Genomic DNA, 18,245 nt, shown 5'->3' with positions numbered 1-18,245 from the left:
AGGTTGTAGGTGTTCCTGGTACACATAAGGTTTTCCTGCAAAAGATCATGTAAGCTTTTAAAGTTAGGAAAACCGCCTCCTTGTGAGGAGGATTGACCCGGATCACCATGTGGTTGATACTGGTAGTGAGGAGGTGGTGCGTGAAGAACTAGGGCCTCTTGTGGGTTCCATGCATAGCCTTGCGTCCTTTGGAAGCTCACTGACCCGTCTTCTGCCTCATAAAGTAAGTTCATGGCTCGGCAAATGTGGTAGTCAACCCGTCCCGACCATGGGCTTCTCTCGAAGGACCTAGGGATTCGCGTGAAGTGCTTGAAGAGGCGGTACACCCATCCTCCAAAGAAGATAGGTGTTGGAGCACGAGCAAGGCGGTTGAGATGCATGTTTCGTAGCAGGAGATATGGAACATCGAGAGGCTTCCGGTTGTGGATACAGTGAAGGACAACCAAATCTTTCAACCCTACAACGCCACTACTGTCGTGACGTTGGTTAAGAGAGTAGGCGAGGAGCCTGTGAATGTAGCAATACAGTGGGTCCCTCAGCTTGGTACTCTTGGTGCTGCTAGGGTTGTAGATTCCTTCGCCGATTTGGGCCCATGCAGTTTGACGTTCATTTTCATCCAAATCTCGTAATCCCCCGGTATTTTCCTCATTTCCCGACTCCTCTTCCCCATACAGTCCCACTATAGCTCCAAACTGTGCCATAGAGATCGAGTACCTCGTCCCGCCACACCGAAATGCAACCCCTTCATTGTCGAACGGGTCACACCTTGAAGTGAAGGTAAAAGTACTATAGAACTCCATGGTGCATTGATGCACCGACCGAAGCCGAGTGTTTAACGCAACTGCTAGTGGTCCCGTAACGATGTTGTTGAATCGGTCCAGCTGGTTTACCAAGGTTAACAGGTCCGTGCATGCTCGTCTAGGGTACTCCTCGGGTCTTGTTTGAAGTAACTCGTACCTTGCCCTAGCATCGAGCTCACTTGCATTAAACCTTGTGAACTTTGCCATCTGAAAGAATACACCAAAAGTTAGCACGAAACAGTGAGATTCTGAAAGAAACTGCAAACAGTGGGCTGGACACGGCCCCGTCTTCAGCGGGCACGACCCCGTGTCCAGACGTCTGTAACCCAAAAACTTCATTTTTCGTCCCGGTCCCGGAAATCTGAAAATTTTTGGTCAAGTAAGTGCGGTTTCCCCCGAAAATGAAACCCCAAGTGCCGTTTTCCCAAAATAACCCGTTTACCCCTTCAATTTCATCTTTTTCGGTTCAAAAACAAGGGTTTGAGGTTTTAGTGAGAAATCGGGAAAATCTATCAACAATTCAAGTGTACTTACTCCCCATTACACTAATCTAAACTAATACTAATAGATTATATCAAAAATTTTGAGTTTGATCCGGATGAACTTGAAGAACCCTAGATTTTTCCCAAATTTTTGATGTTTAACTACATGCAAGTAACTAATCTAACTACTAATGATGATAGAATCATACCTTGATGTTGTTAAACGTAGAGGTATCGTCGGAAATATGCGGAAAATCGCCTTAAACCAGAGCGTTTTCGACAAAACGGGGCGTGTGGAATGAGGTAACTGTTATGAAATGAGGGTTTTATCCCAACAGTTGCGTCGACACGGCCCCGTGTCCAGCAGACACGGCCTCGTGCCGAGCAAAAGTTTGAATTTTTTTTTGTGCTCGTGTGAGTGCCCCTTTTTTTCCGAAGACATGGTTAGAAGACTTACCGGCTTCGATGTATACTCGCTTGTTTGTAACATATCGGGTATGATGTGGGTGCTTTTCATTCGTTAATCGTTTGAAGCGAGATCTCCTCCTCTTCATCCTCAATGGATCCTCGGTAGAGTTTTAGCCGTTGGCCATTGACTTTAAATGGAATACCATTTCGAGTTTTAATTTCGACTGCACCGTGAGGAAAAACATGGGTGACGGAAAAAGGTCCTGACCACCTAGATTTTAGTTTACCAGGAAATAATCGAAGTCGTGAATTAAACAACAGAACTTGGTCTCCTACCCGAAATTCATTAGGCTTAATATATTTATCGTGTAAATTTTTCATTCTTTCCTTATAAATTTCGGAGTTAGAGTATGCATAATTCCTTAATTCGTGTAATTCATTCATTTGACAGAATCGATTTTTACCTGCAGTTTCTAAGTCTAAGTTTACGCTTTTTATTGCCCAGTAGGCCCTGTGAGCTATTTCTACTGGCAAATGATAACTTTTTCCATAGACAAGCTTATATGGGGTTGTGCCTATAGCGGTTTTATAAGCAGTTCGAAAAGCCCATAAAACATCATCTAATTTATCAGCCCATTCCTTTTTATTTAACCCTACGGTTTTTTCAAGTATTCATTTTAAACCTCGGTTAGTCACTTCGGCTTGTCCATTTGTTTGAGGGTGATATGCTGTTGAGACCCGGTGATAGACCCCATACCTTGTTAAGATTTTTTCGAGTTGATGATTGCAAAAATGGGTACCCCTATCACTTATCAAAGCTTTTGGTATTCCAAAACGAGAGAATAATTTTTTCAGAAATTTTACCACTACTCTTCTATCGTTTGTTGGAAGAGCTTCGGCCTCTGCCCATTTAGACAATTAATCGACTGCCACAAGTATATATTTGTTTCCTTTTGATGGTGGGAAGGGTCCCATGAAATCGAGTCCCCACACATCAAAAATTTCACAAACGAGAATGCCATTTTGAGGCATTTCGTTTTTGGAAGAAATATTACCTGATCTTTGGCAAGCATCACATGTCTTTACAAGATCTTGTGCATCTTTGTAAATGGTTGGCCAATAAAATCCTGAATCAAATACCTTTCATGTGGTACTAGTGGCACCATGATGCCCTCCGTATGGACCTTCATGACAATGACGGAGAATTCTTCGTGCTTCATTACCACGGACACACCTTCAGATGAGTTGGTCGGCACACATTTTGAAAAGATAAGGGTCTTCCCAAAAGTAATGCTTTACATCAGCAAAGAATTTCTTTCTTTGATGATGCGGCCATCCTTTGGTGACTATACCGCTAGCTAAATAATTAGCATAGTCGGCATACCATGGTTCTTGTCTGCTTTCCATCATTTCCAAGGATTCTGTGGGAAATTTTTCGTTGATCTGCTCGTCCCTGGTTGCCTCCAAAGCTGGGTCTTCTAGGCGTGAAAGATGATCTGCAGCAGTGTTTTCTGCCCCTCTTTTGTCTTTGATTTCAATGTCGAACTCTTGGAGGAGTAGAATCCATCTGATCAAACGGGGTTTTGCGTCTTGTTTCTTGAAGAGGTATTGGATAGCTGCATGATCTGTATAGACTACAGTTTTAGAAAGAACAAGATAAGAACGGAATTTATCAAAAGCAAATACCACAGCTAGTAACTCTTTTTCTGTAGTTGTGTAATTTTCTTGTGCATCGTTAAGTGTTTTACTAGCATAATAGATTGGGTGGAAATGCTTCTCTTTTCGTTGTCCCAAGACTGCTCCAACAGCAAAGTCACTTGCATCACACATGATTTCGAAAGGAAATTTCCAATCAGGCGCTATCATGATAGGTGCATTGACTAGCATTTCCTTGAGGGTTAGAAATGCTTGATTGCAATCCTTGTCAAAGATGAAAGGTGCATCTTTTTCAAGTAATTTTGTTAGAAGTCTTGAAATTTTTGAAAAGTCCTTGATAAACCTTCTATAAAATCCGGCATGCCCTAAGAAACTTCTGATTGCTCTAACGGAGGATGGTGGAGGTAATCGAGAAATAGTTTCTATTTTTGCTCGATCAACTTCCATACCTTCGCTTGAGATTTTATGACCGAGTACTATTCCCTCTGTTACCATAAAATGGCATTTTTCCCAGTTAAGGGCGAGGTTAGTTTCCTCACATCGGGATAGCATTCGTTCAAGGTTATCGAGGCATTGGTCATATGAGTCTCCAAAGATAGAAAAGTCGTCCATGAAGACTTCCATTGTCTTTTCTATCATGTCATGGAAAATGGCTACCATACAACGTTGGAATGTTGCAGGTGCATTACATAGACCGAATGGCATGCGTCGATAGGCGAAAGTTCCGTAGGGGCATGTGAAAGTTGTCTTTTCTTGGTCTTCAGGTGCTATTGGGATTTGAAAGTAACCTGAAAAACCATCCAAAAAACAGTAAAATTTATGACCGGATAGTCGTTCTAACATTTGATCAATGAAGGGCAAAGGAAAGTGGTCTTTCCTTGTCGCTTCATTTAATCGTCTATAGTCTATACAAACTCTCCATCCTGTGACGGTTCTTGTCGGTATTAATTCATTTTTTCATTAGTTATTACCGTCATACCTCCTTTCTTTGGGACTACTTGGACGTGACTTACCCATGGACTATCGGAGATAGGATAGATTAGTCCGGCGTCAAGTAGCTTGATGTCTTCATTTTTAACCACTTCTTGCACATTGGGATTTACTCTTCGTTGTGGTTGAATTACTGTTTTGTAGTCATCATTCATTAAAATTTTGTGCGTGCACATGGAAGGACTTATTCCTTTAATATTTACAAGCTTCCAAGCAATCGCATTTTTGTGTTTTTTAAGAAGATTAACTAATTTTTCTTTTTCTACGCTACTTAATTTAGATGAAATAATTACAGGTAAATTACCATCTTTGTCTAGAAAAGCATATTCCAAACCTTTAGGAAGTTCTTTGAGCTCAATGGGTGGGTCTTTAGGAGACACCTTATTTTGTGGCTTATCTAGATCAAGAACCTTAAAAGTTTGTTCTATGGCGACCTCTTCTTCAACAAAGTGGTCATCTTCTTCAGTTGTATCGGGTGGCTCATCTTCATCTTCAATTAGGGGGTCATTATTACCAAAAGGATATTTCATTGAACGCTCAAGATCTATGCTCCTTTTGAATGCCCCTAATTGAAGAGGTAGATTGTTAAATTTCCGGTTTTTCAAAGCTTCATGAGTTTTCACAAAAGGTTTTCCTAAGACTAGAGGAGCGTCATCGAGGATGACAAAGTCGGTTGGAATAACCATTTGATTTGTTTGAACCAAGACATCCTCAACTATACCGATTGATTTTATTACCTTCCGATCGGATAGAAAAATGGGTATTTGAAGTGGAGAAAAATCACTAATACTTAATTTTTCAAAAATATAGTTAGGCATTATGTTAACACAAAGATCTTTATCAATGGTGATATTACTAATAAAAGAATTTTGAAAGAAACATGGAACCGGTGTAATGTTAATTTCAAACGGATTTTCTTTTATTAACGAGGTTTGATCATTAGTTAACTTAACACTTACCATTTCTTTAATTTTAGTATTAGTGTTTAGCTCTTTTAAAAACTTGGCATGAGGGGTTACTAAACAATGATTTTCAAAAGAAGGTGACAAGAGATTAATTTCTTCAAAATTAGACTCTTCTTGAATTTTAATATTATCGGCCTCACCTTTTTCGTTGTTTAACTCATGTGTCGGTTTTTACTTTCTTGTTCTTCCATTTTTACATTTTCAACTATTTCTTTTAATTCCTCTCTTGCGCGGGACTCCTCTTCCCTTGCGCGAGATTCTTTTATGCAACGTTCAATAGTTTTAATGTGTTCAAATATCCTATTGGTCACTTCGATGATAGAAAAAGGATTGGGATCCTCAAAGCTTGAATACGGTTGTTCGATCCTTGGTTCCTCATAGTACTCATATGAAGTAGATGGTTCACACCATTGTTCTTCATTGTAAGCATATGATGGATAAGGGTCGTAATTTTGTTCTTCATAGTACTCATATGAGGTGGGTTGTTCACACCATGGTTCCTCATAATAAGTATATGAAGGTGGCGGCTCATATCTTGACTCTTCAAAGTATGAGTATGAAGGCTCATACCTTGGTTCATCAAAATATGAGTATGAGGGAGGAGGTTCATACCTTTGGTCTTCATAGGATGTGTATGAAGTTGATGGCTCGTACCTGGGCTCCTCATAATAGTTGTATGAAGCGGATGGTTGAAACAAGTTACAATATTGTACCGAGTGCGGGTTTCCACAATTAGTGCAATAGTCTCTCATATAATCATCCTCCTCATAGGTGTAGTTGTAACCTCCTGAGTATTGATCCATAAGAATCACTCAGCAGACCACAACTGAGTCTCGGGAACAGAAAACAAAAACAAAGACGGAAACAGAAGCTGGACACGGCCCCGTGTTGGGTCAACACGGCCCCGTGTTCAGGATCTGTATCTGGGCGTTTTAATTAAAGTTACTGGTCACGTTGGACACGGAGGCGTGTTCAGTGAGCACGGCCCCGTGTTCAGACTCTGTATCTGGGTATCTAACTAAAAATATGCAGCACGGGGGCGTGTTCAGTGAGCACGGCCCCGTGTTCAGGCTACTGTAAATGCAAACTAAACGAAAATGCAGAAAAATGTGCGTGAGTTTTAAAAAGGTTTTGAAAAACTGATTAGGCCGTTGATTTTAAGCTTTCTTAAAATCCTTGTGTCCTCGGCAGCGGCGCCAAAAACTTGATGCGTGCTAGTGTGTATATATTTTAGATGTGTATTTAAGCCCTTTTTTACACTTTTAGCCAAGTTTTAAATTTATAAAACACGATATTCACTAACACTAAACACACATATGGGCAAGTGCACCCATCGTGGACGTAGTATAGTGTTGGTAAGATACCGAGGTCGTCCAAGGACACAAGAGCTTTAAGTACCGGTTTATCCTCAACGTCTAATCAAATCAAAAAGTTAGAAAAGATTTTTTTTAAACTAAGAGAATGAAAACTAACTAAATGCTAAAAAATAAAATAAAAATAAAAACAGATAGACAAGATGAATCACTTGGACCCGACTCGTGTATTAGTATAACCTTTGATTATTTTCGCACTTTTGCACTTATTTAAGAGATTATCTTAGTTATTGTAGTAGGCCCCTCTTTTGAAGGCGACGTTACCCTCAACCCAGTAGTTTGAGTCAGCAAGGATACAATCCTAAAGGGTCGGATTATTGAAAGATAATAATTAAGTTATTAATGCAAATTATGGTAGGCCTCTCTTTTGGAGGTGACGTTACCCTCGACTAAGTAGTCTGAGTCAGCAGGGATACAGTCCTAAATAGCCGGGTTATAGTATTAATAGTAATTAACTTATGAGGGGGTCAAAGAGTTTGGATCCCCGCCATCCAATACCTATGGGCATTGAAGGAGATCCTACTAAATTTGACCCAGGTCCCTTGCAGGACCTCTAAACGCTGAACAAGGGCAAGACCCTTACCAAACCGTTCCCTTAACCCCCGACCAGGTAGCCAACATACCTCCATATAGACCGTGGAGATATGAATGGTGAAAATCTTTTATTTTATATAGACAGTAAAATAATGCCAAGACACCACGGACAAACGATATGGAAAGATCACCTTCAACATAAGCAACTAGTTATTAAAGTCATTAATACAAAACCAAATAAAAAGTGCAAAAGATTGAAAATAAAAAGTATTATACTAAACACTTGTCTTCACCAAGTGATGTAAGAGACTTAGGCAAACATGGCCTTGATTGTCAAGAACTCTTACGATCAATCTTGGATCCCGAGACGACTCACACACTCTATGATGGACAATGGATGATGGTGGTGGATGATGGTGTTGTGATGGTGGTGGGTGGTGGATGAAGTGTGAGAGAGGTGGTGTGCCAAGGGATGAGTTGCAATGAAACCAAGCACTCCTATTTATAGGCTGAACAGAAGGCTGGGCACGGCCCCGTGTCCGCTGGACACGACCCTGTGCCTGTCTGACACTCTCTCTCTTCATTAATTGTAATTCGCAATTACAATTAATGCGCCTGCTGTACTTTCGCCACGCCCCCGTGTTCACTGGGCACGGCCCCGTGGTGGGCAATAGAAGCTTCTATAGGTTTGTCTTTTCTGCTGCTTCTTGGGCACGGCCCCGTGCTGGCTGAGCACGGGGCGTGTTCAGTCTTCTGCCTTCTCTATTTCGCTTGGGAGGATGCTGTTGAGGGGTCGGGCAATCCACTTATGTTCATATTCTTGTATTTATTTTAGATTTAGCTGTCTTTTTGCTTCTTTTGTGAATTTGAGCTCATTTAATCCTGAAAATACAAAAGGAAGACAAAAACACTCTTTTTCCAACATTAGGACTTAAAAAGGGTTAGTTTTATGCCTCATTTGATGTAATTTATATGTTGCATTTTACACACATCACTAAGAATAAGGGTTGGGATTTGTATGCACTCCTCCACCATACAATCATTCCTATACCTTTATGCCTATGACTGAAGATAAGATTGCCAACATTCCTGACATGGTCTATGGGCGGGTGTGTAATGTGAAGGTTAAACCTGAAAACCCAAGAAGATCAAAAGTACAAGGCCCGATAAATCTGAAATCAAGTTAGACAAACAGGCCTTTAATAAAGCTTTTGTAAAGCCTGCTGATGTCTCAAGATAGACTGAGATTCTAAATTTTGAGAAAAATATTGATGTGGATAAACATCTTCAAGTGTTAAACTATAATGAATCACTTGTTTCTCAAAATCAACCTGAATTGCAAAATCAAAAGAATGAGTCTCAAACTAAATCGACCAATTTTGAGTTTGCTATGATGAACAATCTGGCTAAGTTTATCAAAGAGTTTGAATCTAGAAAACCATCTGAATCAACTATTTCATCTGACTCTACATGTGATTCTTCAGAAACAGCTAATTCTAAAAACTCAAAATTAGTTGAATCTGCTGAATTTAGTGATAAGTCATCTGAAATAGTTGAATCAGAACCTACAACAACAGAATCAAAACCAACAACAGAAGCCTCTGTTGAATCTAGTGATACGTCACCTGTTGAATCAGAACCGACATTAGAAGCCGTTGTTCAGCCACAAAATGTTATAAATTTTGAATCTGCTGAACAAAAGGTGTCAATTGAAACTGACAGCTTCAATGCTACAGATTCAACTGACACTGTTTATGAGAAAGTGAAAGTTACTAACCTGGTTACTTCATCTGCAGAACATGTGATTATAGAGGATTGGGTTGAGGGGGATGATATTGTTTGCGAAGAAACTGTTGATATTTGTTTAAAAACATCAAATTTGTCTGTTCATGCTCCTCCATATATGAAAAAGGTTGCTTCTAAGCTAGTTTTGAAAGGCCCATCAGATAAATACGTGCCTCCAAAACCAACAGTTTCAAATGACATTTCTAAATCTAACAGTGAATGTTTTAACTGTTGTAGACAGAGACATATGAAGCAGGGCAGAAAGTTGGAAAAATCTGCAAACAAATCATCCAACAGATCTTATAACTCAAATTCTTCATCAGTTGGATCGAATGGATCAGGATATGCTCATTATGTGAAGAAGCAAACATGTTACAACTGTCGCATACCCGGTCACATTGCAAGGACTTGCACACATCGTCCCTATATGCCATATTATACACAGAATCAGAGGATTACATCAAGAGATAGATCTTATTCTAAGCCAATGAAGGTTGAAAAGCCCAAGGCAATGATGAATAAGCATCCCAGGGTTAAACCATTTGATAGGGATTGGAATGTTGCGAAAGCTAAAAGAAAACAAGCTTTGAAAACTAAACAAGTTTTGACAATTAATAAGGTTGAAAAGCAAACTGTTTTACAAAAGGCACCTAAGAAATTAGAAAAGTCTAAACAAATTTGGAAAGCAAAACATAAAGCAGCGACATCACCAATCCCTGAAACAAAAGGGGACATGTGCTTTCGAGAAGTAGGAAATGCCTTAGTTAAATAAATTGGATCATATTTTTTGGTCATGACTTTGAAATTTTGGTATGGATTGTTTAAGATAATCTATGGTATGTGTGACACTTTAATTTGATCATGCTTTAAATATTTAAAAGTTATATTCATTGTCATGAGCTATGGACAATTATTATGCTCCGACTAATAATCCGCTGCAGGTCGGGGTGTGACATCTAGCACGTCATTGTGGATCCACTTGCTGCCTAGTTCCCCACGTCTATGGGTTATATTCTGGTATCACCACCATCATTAGATTCTCTCTTTGGGACTTTGAGTCTCGCGTAGTCATATATTCACATAGACATATAATATCTTTATTCACATATTCTCATGATCGTATCATTTTATCTGGTATGTATTAATTATTGTTGTTGTTGTTGTTGTTTATATATTGTGATCATTAATCTAACACTTGAATTGCATGTTAAATATTTTCTTAAAAATAATAAACAAATCATTTTATAACACAATGTGTAAGTCCCTAAACTTATATCTTTCTCTATGACATCAAACTAACACAGGTATTTGGTAGAAACAATCAACTATGTGATTTAAGAACAACACCAGATCACTTTAGCTTGCATACGATTATATTAACTTGCTAGTAGTAAACTGTCTGATACATGATGAAAACTCTAAACAGCTAACCTACACTTTGTGATGAAAATGAGATTGACTAGTCTAAGCTAACCATATGACCCACATGGCCTTAGCCCAAAACACCAAAGCCCATTACAAACATGGTGTTTGCGATATGCACACCCTTAACCCGAAAGCATAAAACATCGATACGTAAACCTATATATTAGACTTTAAAATATCCCCCTAGGTTTATGCTATCAGTCTCTAGATGACAACTACTTCCGTTCACCAGAACTAGCCCAGATCTTTACCCTAGTAATCGTTCCAAGCATTCTTATATGTTCTATAGCAACTTGCTCAAACACGTCTGTTGCATGGATTTGACTCTTAGACTCTCAATTTCTTTTTGCTCGAACCTCATAAGATCTTTAGGATCCATGATTCTGTATGTGTGATATTCACAGTCAATGTAAACTTCAGCAGTGTCAGGATCTATAACCCAAAACTTGAAGTTATCCAGACATCCATCAAGAAAACAATGGAGGGATAGGTATCTGTGTAGCCTTCCTAGTAATAGACGACATAACATTCTTTATAATCTTTCCAGTTTCACCATCTCTCGCTCCATAAGCTTTCTTAAGATATGACTGAGCAGTCTTCATAGTTGGAAAACCGTTTGCTACTTCTTGTGACCAAATGAGATCTCGAAAAATCAATAAATCAAATCTCTTTAATAATCAAAAGATTTTAATCAAAATCTTTTCCAACTAATAGCCAATAAATACAAAGAACACCCTAAGAACACGATGAAAGTCTTTGATGAACATAAAGAAGATTTCTGTGAGTTTTTTTGAATTCAAGCACACTATAACCCCAAAGATATGTAAGACCCCGACTTACATAACTGAGAATTTATAATTTTTTTTGCATTTTCATATAAGTAATGCAATTAAACGTTCATACAATATTTCGGATTTACTAAAAGTTCATAGTTGTTTCAGTTCGTAAAATAACAAAACTAAGCGGAAGCTTGAACTTCGGTTGTGTTCGGTTCTTCGTTATGCTTGATCTTTATCCGTAAGGTCTTAACTATCACCTATACACCAATAACAACTTATATGTTAATTATATGGTGCTTAGACATGGATAAGTAATCCAAAAATATCAAACAAACAAACAAATTTTTGAGGAAAAACTCCCGTCGTAAGCTACGGTGAGAGTATTGTAGCTTACGGTACACCATGTTGAAATTGGGCAGTCAAGCCTAACCGTAGCCTACGACACTCAGCCGTAGGTTACGACTGTGTTCTGCTAAAACTTCATCGACCACCGTAACCTACGGCCCTCAATTATAGGTTACGGTTCTGCTTTGCTGCATTTTATTTTCCTATTTTGTCCTTCAACACAAAAACTTCCATAATTTTTTGTACGCTTATCCGTTTAACCTCACGTTTGTTTCTACGTGATCGTAAATTGATCACCCATATTATAGATTCAAAATCCGCCATCCGTAATATTGGATTCTTACACTTCTTGATAACGGCTTAATATTAATTTATGCCATTATTTGACCCGTTATCATATTTAGCCATATTATCCACATTTCTATGGTAAGGATCGATTCCTTACATATTTTAACCCTCCCCGGGTTTTCTAAACATATGTTTACACTCCCATTACACGTTTCACTTTTACGCATTTATTTTGACCCGTTTGATTACTTTAACCAAACAAACACTTATTTTGACCCATATCTTAGTTTCACCATTCATAACCTACGTTCCCTCTTTATGATCTTTATTTACCTATCATCACAACTTCAATTGTGATGGATTGTGATAGAAAATCATCATGTTCCTATCCTACCCTCAAGTTTAACAATTTTACGAAATTGACCCTATAGGTAGCATTATGCCCAAATGGTTTAAACTTTCCACTATATACTGACGAAAAGATTGACCAAATTATAAAACTCATATTCAAACTACCGTTAAGGGTCGTTTGCCCGGTTTATCATTTCGAGGGCTTTTTGGTCAACTTTAGTCTTTTTAATCACGAAGGACATTTTGAAAGCTTGTTTTGACCAAGTATACTCTTTTAACCCGTATTCCATTTTAAATTCGTCATATCCCTAAGAACATAATATCTAAATTTCAATTTTCTTGATATACCTCACTTTAGGTGAATCCAATGTTCACCCATGAGTTAACTAGCTCTCCTCAGCCTTAAGGCCTTATTGAGAGTTTGACCCAAATATCACATACCTGGCTCGGGTCAAAGCATTGACCCGTTTTAATACCTCACCTTATTAGTTGCAAATTAATAGCAACGCAATCTCATATGCTATTCGCCCCTGTGAGCATAAGACTCTACAATCAAACATTAGTCACTATGGTCAAATTGTGATAACATTACCATTTGACCCATTTGACCTAAACGATCAAATATTTTATCTATATAGTAGAATGGTATTTATTTACCATTTCATTCATTTGACTCATTACGGGTTTTCACCATATGGTTATATTTCTTAAAGACCTTTCCTTACGCGTTTGGCCCATCATGGCTTACACCATAGGGTGTCTTTAAAAAAACTCGTTTTTTATCCGTCAATGCGTGACTAAATTACCATTTTACCCTTGTTGTCCATTATGGCTTACACCATAATGTAACTTTTCAAAACACATTAATTATCCGTCATCACGTGACTAAATTACCATTTTACCCTTGTTGCCCATTATGTCTTACACCATAATGTAACTTTTCAAAACTCATTAATTATCCGTCACCACTTGACTAAATTACCATTTTACCCTTGTTGCCCATTATGGCTTATACCATAATGTAACTTTTCAAAACTCATTGATTATCCGTCATCACGTGACTAAATTACCGTTTTACCGCTTTTACCATGAAATATGGTTTTCTACTACTTTTATTTGTTCTGATTCGTATCGATTCGCATCGGAACGTCATATTTCAAAGATTCATTTCAAATGCTAAGCCGCTTGTCTTTAATCAAATTACAATAGTAGATGTACTATTTTAAAGATGTAAGCTTAACTTACCTTGCATCCAATTTGCTTTTCCCGCGCACTTGGTCCGTTTGATCTGCTTCTTCCCAAGCTTCCACCTAGCTTGTCAAGCGTCAAACTATCATTTATCATTCACAAGATGGTTAGATTAGTCATTATTTATCACGACTATTCCACCTTACGGATTTTATATCAAAATTATCATTCGATCTTATTATAGGTCAGTTTGACTTTTAAAAGTCAACTGCCTATTAACATGTGCAAATCCACAAATAAGTTCAACAAACTCATTTAGACATTTCATCAAACACTTGGTAGGCATTATATTTAGGCTACCATTTTAACTAGATTCCCAACCAAGTTCATCTTATTTCTTTCACTTTTACAATATCATGCAACTATTAACATCAAGTTAACTTAACTTTCAATTATTAATGCTAGTTCATCCATTTATCATGCTAGAACTAAGGGTTTTTATCATATTACTAGACATTCATCCCAACACCTTATGAATTCGGGTTTCAAATATGAATAGAATCGAACTTCGAATTGGACATACAATTCGAATCGAACTATGAATTCATGTAAAAAAATAAAAACTTGAAATTTTTGATTCATTTAATTGAAATATCCGTTATTTAATTTGTTTATTGGTTTATTTTAATTTTAGAGAAACCTATATATACTTTTTTTTTAACGACCAACAAACTCAATCCCGAGCATTCTCGGGGCACCCACTGGACAAACGGAGTACTCCGAGAGTAACCCGAGTCCACGACCAATTCCGGGAAAAATCCGGTAACCCACCCGCCTGTAAGCACGACAGTGAAATTACCGGTAAAACCCGTTTGACTCAAGGATCCGACCCAGGTTTCCCTGGTTCTCCTATCATTGCCTACCAGTGCCTCACTCTGCACCAAGTGAGAGTCGAACCTGCATCCCTCCACCACTTGATCTAGAGATCATTGGCGAAACCCATATATACTGTGTTATCATACTTTCCACATATAAAAAATAGTAACATTTGTTTATTTTAATTAGAAACCATTAACCATATATGTTGTAGGCAAATATTTTTTGGTAGATTTGTTGTTTCCTTAAAAGAAAATAAAAAAAGTTGTCAGATATGTGCTTCCAAATATAGAAACGAGGCGAAGAATATATATTCGCGGGCCAGACTATTGGAGCACGTGGCCCACCTATTGTACTACGTAGGATAAGTTACCTTACTATTTATTATTATTTATATTTTTAATAGCAAACGAGACTTTATTTCAATCAATTTAAAAAAAACCGAAAGCTCTTAGCCAGGAACAGAGAACCAACGATTAGAGATACATCAAAGAGAAAAGCAGTTACAACATGACTATTACTATGTAATTATTATTTAATTACATTAACTTTTGGGTCATCTTTTAAGTATTACATGTTTCATACAACATGTTATTTTATGTTATCATTAGTATATTTGGTCCACCTACCTTGTTTGCTTTTATTTATAAGGGGATTTCTATTGGCACAACGGCCTATCTATTGGCACACTTTGACAATTCAATATGCATCGTATTGGTCTATACATATACGATGCGTATTGAATAAAGTAAAAGACATGGAAGACTGGCAGGTGCAGCGGTTGTTTGACGGCTGGCTTAATACACATCGTATAGGCCTATACGATGCGTATTAAGGCCCTGAATTTCTTAAGTTTATTTTTTGGTGTGTTGTGTTTGGTTTTTGGTGTTTTGGGTTTGTTATTGGTGTTTAGTATTGGTTATTTTTGTTTTAATGAGTTTTAAAATCTTTATTATTTTTTTTATCGTTAAGTATCGTATTATAGCGTATCGTGGCGTATCGTATCACATTTTTAATTAATATCGTATTATAGCGTATCGTTGAACCTTACAGAAGAAATCACAGGCTGATACATAAAAATACATATAACGAGTTATCGTCTTCAGAATCAGACTCAGACGAAAGTTACAAACATTCAGAAAATCACCAAAATGATATTGAAATTTGTGAGCTTTCAAATTATTTTGTGAAACATGATAGAAGACCACCTCACGAAACGAGGTTTCATAATCATGGGAAACGAAGAAATTTGATCGTATTACATTTTTAAATTAATATCATATTATAGCATATCGTTGAACCTTGCAGAAGAAATCGCAGGCTGATACATAAAAATACATATAACGAGTTATCGTCTTCAAAATCAGACGAAGGTCACAAACACTCAGAAAATCACCAAAATGATATTGAAATTTGTGAGCCTTCAAATTATTTTGTGAAACATGGAAGAAGACCACCTCACGAAACGAGGTTTCATAATCATGGGAAACGAAGAAATGTGATCGTATCACATTTCTAATTTAATATCGTATTATAGCGTAACGTTGAATCTTACAGAAGAAATCGTAGGCTCATACATAAAAATACATATAACAAGTTATCGTCTTCAGAATCAGAGGAAGGTTACAAACACTCAGAAAATCACCAAAATGATATTGAAATTTGTGAGCATTCAAATTATTTCGTGAAACATGAAAGAAGACCACCTCACGAAAGGACGACCTCGGTATCTTACCAACACTATACTACGTCCACGATGGGTGCACTTGCCCATATGTGTATTTAGTGCTAGTAAATATCGTGTTTTATAAATTTAAAACTTGGCTAAAAAGTGTAAAAAGGGCTTAAAATATATACCAAAAATATATTACACTACACACACATCAAGTTTTTGGCGCCGCTGCCGGGGACACAAGGATTTTAAGAAAGTTAGGAATCAACGGCCTAATCATTTTTTTTATTTTCTTTTTAATTTTTTAGGATTTTCTTAGTTTTTCAGCCTCTGCAGAGCTCAGCACGGGCCGTGCCTGCTGAACACGCCCTCGTGCTCAATCATTGGAACCGGCAATCTTGTTTTAAGTCAGACAGTAAGCTGAACACGGGGTCGTGCTCACTCAACACACCCCCGTGCCCAAGATTCAGTTACTGAAAACAGAACCGTTAGATCCCGGCGGTTGGTAATTTCTGACACAAACATGAGTGATGGTAATTCTTTTTACTTTCGGCACTCTTATGGTGTGTGGTGTCAATTATGTGGAGGAAAACATAAAGAATTAGAATGTTACTTTCTAAATTATAAGCCCCACTATATAGACCCACCGTCTCCCTATAACCTTAAGAGGGGCGAAAGTAAAAATAATCACTATCTCTCCCTCGAATGCGCCCAGCCAGATATTCTGGGAGAAATGCTCCTTGACGAGTTATTTCAACTAGAAAATCTAATTTTAAATTGGTTAAAAGAGCTTAGGAAGGATTTCATTAATTCATCCCAAGACGACGATCATGAAGAAATGTTGGGGTCGCATTCCAACAACCTCGTTGCTCCCAAAAATACCTTCAGTTCTAGCAAGGACTTGGACGATAGTCGTCCCTGTGCCGATTGTGCCGTGAAGGACTCTCCATCGACTTTGTTCGGTGCATACATAGACCTGAGCAATACGGCATATACCTTCTTTAACAAGAGCCCGGGAAAGGGTTGGACTTGTCCACCTAGTATAAAAATAGGAATTACCCTCACCGACAACCTCTTGCGTTCTCGCCTTAGTCTAGGACAATGAAGGTATCTTAGGCACTTTGGGGTTGTTCCAACCAGTAAGGAACCACCCGATACAATTAAGTTCCTTAAAAAAATTAGACAAACTTCATAATTAGTCTCTCGACACGGGGCCGTGTCCAGCCAACACGCCCCCGTGCCCACCAAAAGATTCCTTTCTGACCTTTACGTCAGAATACGGACAAACTGTGTCAGAACTCTATCTGCACACGGGGCCGTGCCCATTGGACACGGGGCCGTGTCCAGGATGCTGTCGTTTTCTATAAATGCAGCCAAGAATTCTGCACATTTGGACCATCTTGGGACAGAGATTTGAAGGAATCTTCTCTCAACTATCCTAGGTATGTTCTAAAAGAAGGTTCCAACAAACCATATTGTCCTTTCCTCTTTTAACCATTTCCTTCTTCTTCATCTTTCTCCAAGAACCTCCATTAAAGTTTGAAATTTCAAGCTTTGTGGTGGGGATTATTGAGTTTTGTTCAAAGAAACTTGTTAAAAAATAAGTTGTATAACATTGTTTTAAGTTACTAATGTTTAAAGAGACCCCACAAGTTTAGAAAATAACTTAAAACTTCAAGTTTCCTTGTTTCAAAACTCTGCAGAAAGATGAACACGGGGTCGTGCTCAACGAGCACGGGGCCGTGTCCAGATTACTGTTTCAACAAATAAACTATTTTCAGTTTATTCTTCGTAGAATGTCGAGTGAAAACAGCGAGACATCTTCCGTGCATTCATCAAACAGTCGAAGAGGGAGGAGACCCTCCATTGAAGCTACACTTGTACACTATGTCTTAGCATTAAGGGAGGCTCTCGACGAAATGACGTCAGTAGAGGAGGTCTTAATCGACCGTATCAACTATCTTACGGTGGGACTTGAGAATAACTTCCAAGAAATTAACCTCTTGCACCAGAGGTTAAATATTCTTGTAACATCCCCGATGGAACCGATCCTCACTCAAGAGGATTGGAACCTAGCGCTTGAAGTTAACAACCCTACCGGGTGGGACGACATTCCGGCGGAACCTCCAGTGGAACACCAACAAGAGATCCCGGTGGAAATCGCAACTCCTCAAACTAACGCTAACGAACCCTCTTTTCTCCTCCCAAGGGAGGTAGAGGAGTGGCTCGCCGACATGTGAGGAAACCACACCCGGAAGAAGGAGTTCTATAAGGCCACATCTAACCAAGACTACTAGCTTCTTGGAAATTTTGCTAATTAAAATAACT

The sequence above is a fragment of the Helianthus annuus genome, chromosome 7 (genome assembly GCF_002127325.2).
Source record: "Helianthus annuus cultivar XRQ/B chromosome 7, HanXRQr2.0-SUNRISE, whole genome shotgun sequence".
NCBI lineage: Eukaryota > Viridiplantae > Streptophyta > Magnoliopsida > Asterales > Asteraceae > Helianthus > Helianthus annuus.
This window is presented reverse-complemented; position numbering follows the sequence as displayed.